Source organism: Coptis chinensis, chromosome 8, assembly GCF_015680905.1.
Source record: "Coptis chinensis isolate HL-2020 chromosome 8, ASM1568090v1, whole genome shotgun sequence".
Lineage (NCBI taxonomy): Eukaryota > Viridiplantae > Streptophyta > Magnoliopsida > Ranunculales > Ranunculaceae > Coptis > Coptis chinensis.
Window position 1 is genome coordinate 3,208,105 of NC_141463.1, and position 10,213 is coordinate 3,218,317.

Below are 10,213 nucleotides of genomic sequence, written 5' to 3' on the forward strand. Positions count from 1 at the left end.
GAAAATTTGATGACGGCAATACAAGTATACATCTAAATGGAATAACTATCTATAGTAGAAATAAAATCTTCACAACTACTGAATAAGATAGGATCTGGCAAGAGGGTCATGCGTTAACTTTGTCAACAATATTAGCACACATATTCACATATATAGCGTGCAAACTTTGAGTTAGGAGAAGAAACTCTGTTTCTAGGGAAATTTAATGCAAAACAAACATGATGCCTAAAGTAATGATTCCATCCTTGACATAATCACACAGATGGATTATCTTAGGTGCATTGCACTGGCCTTATAGTTCCATCTGTGCTGAAGTTGCTGTAGGATTTTTATGATTATTTTTATTTTTTTGCTCTAGGAATTATTTGAGCTCATGCCTTTGCAACCAATATAGAGCGAGCCAATGCGGATTCGTTTTGTGCTTGTGTGTGTTTGTCAGTGTGTGAATGGCATAAATGATTTCCCTCAACGATTATCTGAATTGCCAACATTTGGAAATTCAGTCTGCACCTTTTGCCACGAGTAACCTGACCAACTATCTCTCAAGTAGTCTTCTTAAATTAAAGCAACTCATTTGATTATGAAGCCTAATTCCATTTGTTTGGGAGGTGCTGCCAGTGAACTACTGGTTGAATCTTGAATATAACTTGAAAAAAATGCTCTGAACCGTTGTCTTCATGTTGGGATGCAGAATCCAAACCCTCTTTAGATAGAATCATTTAGGCCATTCCTTGTTCTTCTACTTGCATGTTATGGTATATACCACAAAGTTGCATTTTTGCATGTTAAATGTAGCGAATGAAGATAAGCACCCCTCAATTATTGATCATGGAGTATGGGGATTGTTTGTTTAGTTTTACCAACTGGCTGGCCGTTCAATTTTTTCCAGGCACAGATCATACATATAAATAGATAGATTTAGATGTAGTTCAGAATCGGTCGTGTGAAATTGGTACAGCAAAACATTGGTCCTGCGATATTTTAATGGATTCCAGTGCCGAGGGTTCAGAATTTTTCTCAACATCTTCCTCTCACCACAGCTTTTACAACGGAGTGAAGGACGATATTATAGTCGATTTGGGTCTAAGTCTTGGAACTTCTTTCCATCCAGAAACTTACCATTCACCCGGAAATTGTATGCTGCTATATTCCTTTGTTAGGACTTTTTTTTTTTCCAACTGCATCTCATAATGATCGATCAGTGTGTTTCCAATTCTCAAGTTTGATCATGTTTTTGTTCTTCAATAAGCTCACCGATGACTAGGAACTTGAAAAAGTCAGGGCCGATCCATATCAGTGTGTCTGTCTACACTAGGCTAAATCACTTCCAAGTATCAAGTAGAGCAGGACTCAACCGAACTGAGTACTAAAGAAAAGGACATTTGAGAAATAGTTGTAGTAGTTGTCACTTGTCAATTGTCGGTTTAACTGACTCGGGTGTTCCCCTGAAATCTCACCATGCGATTCAAGTTTGAATTTGTGTCTAACTTTGATAAGGTTTCGAGTTAAGATGGGCAGGTTAAATTATATATGTTCCGGCATAGGCCAATTTAGAAATTATTTTCGTCCCCTCAGTTTTTACAAACGAGATTTTAGCCCGATTGGTTGGGTACCCCTCTTAGAGAAGTTGCAAGTTCGAATCCCATCAAGTATTGGTTGTGGTTTCTTCCTTGTGTAATTATGTGATGGGCCTTTAGGCCAGGTCAGCCTTCGGGCTAGTGACAAGGATGCCACTTATGATAGGTGGACCAATGAGCGAAAGTAAGTCTTCATGGACAAGGTGGAGGCGGTTCGGTCTATTCAAATTGGCGCATCGGCAAGAGCCTTCGGGCTAGGTTCTCTTCGGGGTTGATGAGCCTTCAGGCAATGTAAGTTCGGGCTCGTGTCCCTCCGGGGGTTGATAAGCTTTCGGGCAATGTAAGTTCGGGCTCGTGCCACCTATGATAAATGGACCAAGGAGTGAAAGCAAGTCTTCATGGAGAAGGTAGAGGCAGTTGGGTGGCTCAAACTGGCGCGTCGGCGAGAGCCTTCAGGTTAGGTTCCCTTTGGGGTTGATGAGCCTTTGGGCAATGTAAGTTCGGGCTTGTGTCCCTCCGGGATTGATAAGCTTTCGGGCTAGGGTCCTTCGATGTAACCGGTGTGGGTCAGTCTTAACCATCTAAATATTTGGAAAAAAAAACACAAACAAACTAGGCCAAACTAATAGTACTGAATTGAAACCTTATGTATAGTAGTAGTTTTACGTCCCAGTGGAATATGGCGAGTTTATGTCTTGGCCACAGCTAAAGTCCTACATGAAAAACTCTGAAATGGCCCAACCAGTGTGATGAATCCTCAAGGCTGTGATGATGAGAATGACTTGGGTCGGGTTAGCCCAAGCTGGAGAAGGTAGAGGCAGTTGGGTGGCTCAAACTGGGCGCCACTAGCGAGAGCCTTCGAGTTAGGTTAGGTTGGGTTCCTTTTAGCTTTTGGGCAATGTAAGTTCGGGCTCGTGTCCCTCCGGGATTGATAAGCTTTCGGGCTAGGGTCCTTCGATGTAACTAGTGTGGGTCAGCCTTAATCCTCTAAATATTTGGAAAAAAAAAAACAAACAAACTAGGCCAAACTAATAGTACTGAATTGAAACCTTATGTATAGTAGTAGTTTTACGTCCCAGTGGAATATGGCGAGTTTATGTCTTGGCCACAGCTAAAGTCCTACATGAAAAACTCTGAAATGGCCCAACCAGTGATGAATCCTCAAGGCTGTGATGATGAGAATGACTTGGGTCGGGTTAGCCCAAGCTCGATGGGCTAAAACCCAATTTTTGTTGGTCCTGGACTAACATTTTAGATTCGTGGTCCGGGCTTGGTTTTATAAAATCAAACCCGACTTAGTTTCGGGTTGGGCTCGGGTTAGAATATCAAATAATCAAAAAACCCAAGCTCGTCTGCATATATGTACGTATATATTTCATTCATTATATTATGTTATATTGTTTCCTTATAAGGACTAGCAATCATGCACATGCTCTGCACGTGGTGAAAAAAAAATCTTATGAAAGCTTACGTGACACAGAGTGTTCTGCACGACTGTCTTTACCTTGGAAAAGTTTATTACTAAGAGAGGTAAACTAAGGTTAGACAAATAAGCAAAACTGAATGAGAAATCCATTGTACTTGGCACATAGAGTGAAATGTGTCAACTGTAATGTACTTTGAAACTAAAACCAAAACATACCCATTAACCGGTATGAAGTAAAGAAACACCCACAGAGTTTTTTTTTTTTTTTTGAACAACCAACAAATAACTACTTCCTTTATATCTTGAAGTTGGATATCAAACATACACAAAAGGACACACACTGGGAAAGAAAACTCTGGTCATTACAATACCTATGATCCACTTCAATACCTACTACTTCCTTACAGTTATCTAGAGCGTTGGTGTTGCGCCTATCATACTAAAAAGAAAGTGTTATTGATTGCACAAGGACACAATCTTAACTCTGGTCATTACAGAAACAATAACATGTCATCGACTACACACGCCATTTAGTGGTAAACTGGATCAATTCAAAAGGTATTTAGTTGGTGGCAGTAGAGCAATTGCGCCATGAAGAGGATGTGTATACTTATTGCGAATGGCTTGGAGCCTGTCCTCGTTAGCCACCGAGTGGAAGTGAGCCAACATCTTGGCACAATCTAGAAGCTGTGATTAAGAGAAACCAGTGTGATGCTTCAGAGTTTCATCCCAAAAAGGGGTTTTGTTCAAGGTACAACGTGCAACATAGACTGCAGAAGCATCTACCAGTGATGAACAGTACCATATCAACTCATATTGAGTCAAGGCCAGCTCTGCCAAGAAGAATATCATGTTCTCCATCTCCCGATCGGGACCATGGCAGCCTTTATATATCGCGACAAGGAAGACATATGGTGTTGGGATTATTAATTAAGCTCCATTCAAGCTTTCCCTTAATCAACTTTCTATTGCATGTATATCAAGGCTCTGCAGTAGGCATCATGCGCAATGCAAACAAAGTCATTAACCCTCAAGTGCCCAAATCTCCTCAAATTTGCTTGCTATGAGCATGGCACTCATGCCTATTAACTGCAAAATCTTCCTTGAAACTGATCTCATGGAAAGGTATCGATCGACTATATGAACTGTAAGATATAGAGTTTCAGGCATGAGTTCAAACTTGCTATGAACTTCAATTAACCATTCCATGGGAATATCCCTCATCTTCTCATTAATTTCATGCTGAGTATACATGTAGGCGTGAACTCGGCTCGAATTCTCAGCAAGTTTGTAATAATTGTATATATCCTCTACATAGTCCACGTACTTGCCAAGTGATTATCGGATCTATCGTGATCAATATCGATAATGGCATCCTTTGGCTTATTGGTTATACCACAAGCAACCTTGCTTCGAGCAGTTAGAACTGATGTAAGGGTATGAACCCTCTTCTTCTTCGACGGAGCTTCTATAGACTGTCTACGAATTTCTGATTTTTCTTCTTCAGTATCAGGACTAATCTCAATAACCTTCTCAGGCTTTGGCCTCACAAGAATATTCTTCTTGAGCAACCTTCCTTCTGCAGCAACTTCTTTTCCAACAATAGGACCATCAACAACTACAACAATTTGTTTCTTATTGTTATTCTCAGTGATGGTCTCTTATGGTTTGGAAAGTATCTGTGCGCAGAAATTCCTCGTTACTGGGCAAGTAATTGGCTTTGCATCAATGCCTCTTCCATCAACACCTCTATTTGTTACATTTATGAGTGCTCATCGATTATTTCCTTCAACTGCACCAGCCTTGTGCTTTCCTCTACCTACAATTACTGCCCCTCCTCTGGGTTGGTTTGGAACAATAGGTCTTGAACCCATTTCTTTGTTTTCTTGTTCTTGAAATTGCTTCAGACCAAAAACACCTCCAAAAGTTGAAATCACTGATGATATTAGAATCTGTAGACGGGAACCACCGCCTTCTTCAGAACTTGAATTCGCCACCTTCTTTTCTATTCTCCACTTCTCTCTTTCTCTCTCTCTCTCTCTGCAAATAACGGTTCTTGTTCTTTGCAGTTGTTAAATTGAATGAAAGATGTATACTCACAGAGTTGCCGACTGGGCTACATCGTTTAACTGTCAATTTTCTGTAGAACGAATAATAACTCTTTTAAAATTTAATCAACATAACAACTCAATCAGATGTTGAATGTTTAGTTTACCTCTAACTGCATCCATGAATGATCTTCTGAACCCAAAAATTTCAAGTTTCCTAATTCATACCAAGAAATTCCAACTTTCAAAGAACATCAAAATGTTATAGTAATACCAGGATTATGAGTAGTACACAATCGATTAAAATTTATTATATCACTACCATGCCATGAAACCGTAGATCAGGGGAGAGCCGTAGATGTAGGAACCGTTATTTTCAGAATCAATATTTCTACAAATCGCGAACACCACGCGCAGCGGAATTAATGGGTGTCCACGATTTGTGATTGGAGAACATACCTTTTCAGATCCGGTTTTGATAACTCTGAGAATCCAAGCTTTATGAATCCGAAATCAACCTCTTGATCTTCTGTTGTATTCCTTTAGAATAGATTGGACGTTGTGTGGACAATGATCTACCAACCCCCTTCTTTCTCCCAAGATCAGAAATGAATTCAGATCTACTTTTCTTGCCTTTTTTTTCTAATCTAATGAATAGTGAATTTCGGCCAGAGAGAAAGAGTATTCTATTTATAGGCTACAACAAGGACCATGAGGAGAAATTAGGGTTGGGCCTCTTGATGGGCTTGGGCTTCCCATGTTCTCCTCGAACACACGACCCAAGTCCGTCAACAAATGGCTTATTCCACTAAAGGCCATTATTGCACTGCCGCCCTAATCCCAAATTACATGTCAGCGTTTATGGGCTCCATATTATATGCTCGTTGATCTCCCCGTGTTTAAGATATCGAATGTCCGTTGATTAAGTCAAGGATTCGACAACTACATTAATCAACTTCTTATGTCCTTGAGTAGTACCCACTTAACCTCATTGTCATGTCGAATAAATCCACTGCGGGGTTTACATGACAATCTTTTTGAGCTCCTCAAGGGGACATCATCAACCCGACTTCTTGCGGGACAGTTCCTTCTATAATCAACAGCACACCTTACATACAATGTCATTACCCAATCCATCAAGTTTGTTGATTCACAAATGAATCTCACTCATTAATGATTTAAAGTAATGTACAATGCATGTAAGTGTCCGTTATTATATCCGGATTAGAAGGACAAGCATCCATAATAACAGAGGCGTTTGTTCTCTTATATAGTCAGTATAAGGAGAAACAACCTCACTAGGTCCTGTTCAATACACACAAAGTGTACTAGTGTAATCTTATAGTCAAGATAGACTAATACCAGATTATACTACAACTGTACCAATGGTTTGTCCAAATCCATCTAGGTTGTGAACGATTACTTATACTTTATAAGGTACTGATGATATGATCTTCTGTGTGTTCACACCATATCATCTACAACATAAAGTATTAGACATATGCATATAACTAATAACATATATAATATGCATAACATTTGCCCATATGATTCTCATTCAAAATATAAGGAATTAGAGTTAATACAAAAGTAATGCTTTTAGTATATAACCCTATCAGTAGAGGCAATCGCGGTAGCAGTTGTGAGAAACCCACTTTTCACGGTTTCTGCAAAGTAATTATTGACACAGATGTCTAAGAAAAAAATATATGAATTCTAAACTTATTCATTGCCACGCAGTTACTCGAAAAAGATAAAAGTAAACAGACATACCTTAACAACCTCTGAGATTCTAGCATGATAATGCAAACGCCCAGTCCCTTTTAGATGTGTGAAAGAACCTAAGAAGAAAAACAATCTGATTACAAATAACTTTCTAAGAATTTACTTAACAAATAATCCCACAAAGAATTCAATTTCAACACATAATTTACTTTAGTTCTCAATCAATAAAAAAAAATAACATAAACAAAGGGAAAAAAGGAACGAAAAACAAAGGAGAACTTACCATGTAAGTAGTCAACGTCTCATATCTTAATTGACAACCAGTCCTGTGAATACTTGGGAGCAACTATGAGAAGTGTCACTAAATGTGCCGAGGCCGGTAACAGTATCCTCTGGCTTCACTATATTAGAAAGATCTTGGACAGCTAAACTGCAATGAGAAGACTTAAGTTAGCCACATCAAATCTTGATACAAACCGCCCTACATCAACACGAGAGAAGACATGCAATAGATTAGGGATGCAATAAAAATTTCAAGAATAACTTCGAGTCCGTTGGAGTTTTCATTGTAAATGAGGCTTACGCCTAGGAAAGTGATCATACCTTCCACCTTGATTTATGTTAATTGTATTAAGTTGAATGCGGATAGTGTTATACTCAGCAACATGTATTTGGCACAAATCATGCCGGTTAGAAAAGGTTATGCCTCATACATGTATGAAAATATGCATGAAAAAATACAGAGAGATTAAAAACTAATTAAAGAGAGTAAAAACAATACATCCAAAATTGTTGTGGGAAAGGCCCCACTACATGGCTAAATTATCACAGCATACACACAAATACTCAAATTACAAAACCCATGAAATCCCCAAATACCAATAGCCATTTTCAGATACCTCTACTAACCTTCATCGCCGCCGTTGATCATCATGTCTGTAATTTGTTCATTGCAATGAGCTTTGATATCTCTAATCCTCATGCTTCTCTAATTCTTTTGGAAAATCACGGATTTAACAAACTCAAAACTAAAGGAAGAAAACGTAAGCAATCAAATAAAATTTGTAAGAACATATTTAAGAAACAGATTTTCGTCGCCTCGTTTTTGTTTAAACAGCGAAAGGGTTTTGTAGATAGAACCCCGAGTATTTCAAGAGTAAGAAAAACAATCTGACTACAAATAACTTTCTAAGAATTGGATTTCAATTTCGCTAAACAACTGAAGAGGGATCTGAAAGAGATGAAGACAAATCTATGAATAAAAATATAACAGTGTCTCACCTCCTCCATGGCGAAAAAAACATACACACACACACACACACACACACAAATAAGATTAAGATTATGTACCTGCACTAGTTCATTACGATACCAGTATCAGATAAAAAGATGTGCATGGACTGGAAACCAATAAGTATATACTTGTAATCCATAGGGATTACCTTTTCTTATCCTTTTGTGGAGTCATTGCAGAAGCAGCAAGTCATGTTGTTCGCTCTGCAGAAAGCTGTAAAAGGAACAACCTTTTATCACCCATTTTCTTATTGCCATGGATAAATCTAGCAAATATACAACTACACAGGATCAATATTTAGATGAAAATTAAAATTTGATTAAGACAAAACCCGCTGGAGAAGCAGAGGACTTTTCTTCAATAGAAGGTTTAGATAATTTGAAATTGTTCGAAATGCCCCCAAAGCTCGCTTTACAATATCCTCATTTCCCATTTTCTCCACAATAAAAGATCTTCTTGTTGAGGGTGAACAACGAAATCAGATTTTTGTGGGTTCCAAACAAAACGACATATGTAGTGAGTTAAGTTAGAGGGTGCCTTCTTTTTAACAAACCGGTATAGTATTCTTCTTTATTACAGATGGACCAATTTCCTTCATGGTTTAAAGCTTGGATGTTGATATCTTTGGGGGACTGGTGCAGGCTTTGATGCTCTTGGGAGAGAAGTATGTGTTATTTTCTTTGTAGGATTATTTGGTTTCTTCTTTTGTGTTTTCCGTACTTTTGTCCTTAGAATGTAGAATTTTCTAATAAGTTCATTTTCAAAGAAAATTTTAGTTAATTTCTCACTATGTATGTACCGATAGATAATTTGGAAAACATATTGTGAAGAAGAGTTTTGGCATTTCACCTTTTGGGCTTCCCTCGTGGCTTTGATTTAGAATCCTCCGACTTATTCTCTTGGACATGGCCTTTGTCTAATTATCCAAATTGGCGATCTGTTGTAATGGATCTAGTGATCCAATCACATGCTTCGCGGCTTTTAGTATGGCTTGTCTCATTGTACAGATGTGGATGTTCTAATGAATGTTGTGATCCAATCAGTTGCTTCTCTTCAAAGCATAGCTTGTCTCTATGTCCAACTGCTTGGATCGCTGTAATAGATCTAGTGATCCAATAACATGCTTCGTTCGGTGTGGCTTGTCTCATTGCACAGCTGTGAATGCTCTAATGGATCTTGTGCTTTGATTAGGTGCTTTTCTTCTTGAGTGCACTTTTGTCTCTATGTCAAAGCTAGCGTGGATGTTGTAATGGATCTAAAGATCTAATTAGATGGTTCTCTTGTACTAAAACATTCATATGTTCCGATTGTCTTTGGAAAACCTACATAACTGAAGTCTTCATTTGTTGAATTGAACTCTACTTCCGATTGAGCCCTGCGTGGTTCAACATCGCGATTTTCATCTAAAACCAAGACGCTCCCTCAAATTCACTTGACTTTGGACTATCTGGTAAGTCATCCCCTTCTTCTTCAACCCCCTCCATAGATGAGCCTTGACGATTGACACCGCTCCTATCCTGGTTTGGCTCCTTAGTTAAAGTGTTATAGGTCGTTGCCAACGAGTTTTTATCTGGCTCCATTGAGCAAGTAATTCCATTGATTCCCAATGTACTGAATTCAACTTTCGTGCCATAATCATTAATTGTTAATGGAATTTTTCTTACCTGGAGTATCCAATCTGAATAAATCTTCTCTCATCCTCTGCTCTTCTTCCATGATCTCCACCTTTCGAGCAGCAATCTTCTTGTAATGGGCTTCAAAGTAAGCTTAATTTTTTCATAACTACTAATCTAGGGTTGAACACTTCTCAACTTCTTCCAAGTACTTGTTCTGCGAAAACGACGACCATCTTTCCCAAGATAATAAATCATTCTCAAATCTTCCGAATGAAATTGACTGCTTGAATCTAGGATCAGAGGCAATTGGTTTTTCTATCTGTTTATATCATTTTCAGTGCAAAACCCATGAACAATTTTCAAAAACAATGAGCATCATCTAAAAATTCAATTGAGAATCACAATATAAGAATTCAACAATCATGAACCAAAACTCATGCAGGTAGTATGAAAAATGAAGAAAGTTCAGACAATAATACTGAGATCAAATTAAACAAAGGGTATTGCAGATATCATAAAAAGGAGAT

The 10,213-nt window shown here is 38.3% G+C and overlaps 2 long non-coding RNA genes and 1 pseudogene across 2 annotated transcripts; all 3 read right to left on the reverse strand.

The window, feature by feature from the left end:
- Positions 1-3,343: 3,343 nt before the first annotated feature.
- On the reverse strand, positions 3,344-4,586 carry LOC147479347 (G2/mitotic-specific cyclin S13-7 pseudogene; annotated as a pseudogene).
- Positions 4,587-4,588: 2 nt separating this feature from the next.
- Positions 4,589-5,410, reverse strand: LOC147479348 (uncharacterized). The gene is made up of 3 exons (XR_015205327.1): positions 5,374-5,410; positions 5,219-5,268; positions 4,589-5,143 (listed from the first exon to the last, which is right to left on the reverse strand). It is a non-coding gene; the product is annotated as an uncharacterized LOC147479348 (long non-coding RNA).
- A 1,413-nt stretch (positions 5,411-6,823) lies between these two features.
- On the reverse strand, positions 6,824-8,431 carry LOC147479349 (uncharacterized). Its single transcript, XR_015204879.1, has 3 exons — positions 7,686-8,431; positions 7,060-7,206; positions 6,824-6,892 (listed from the first exon to the last, which is right to left on the reverse strand). It is a non-coding gene; the product is annotated as an uncharacterized LOC147479349 (long non-coding RNA).
- Between the last annotated feature and the right edge of the window lie 1,782 nt (positions 8,432-10,213).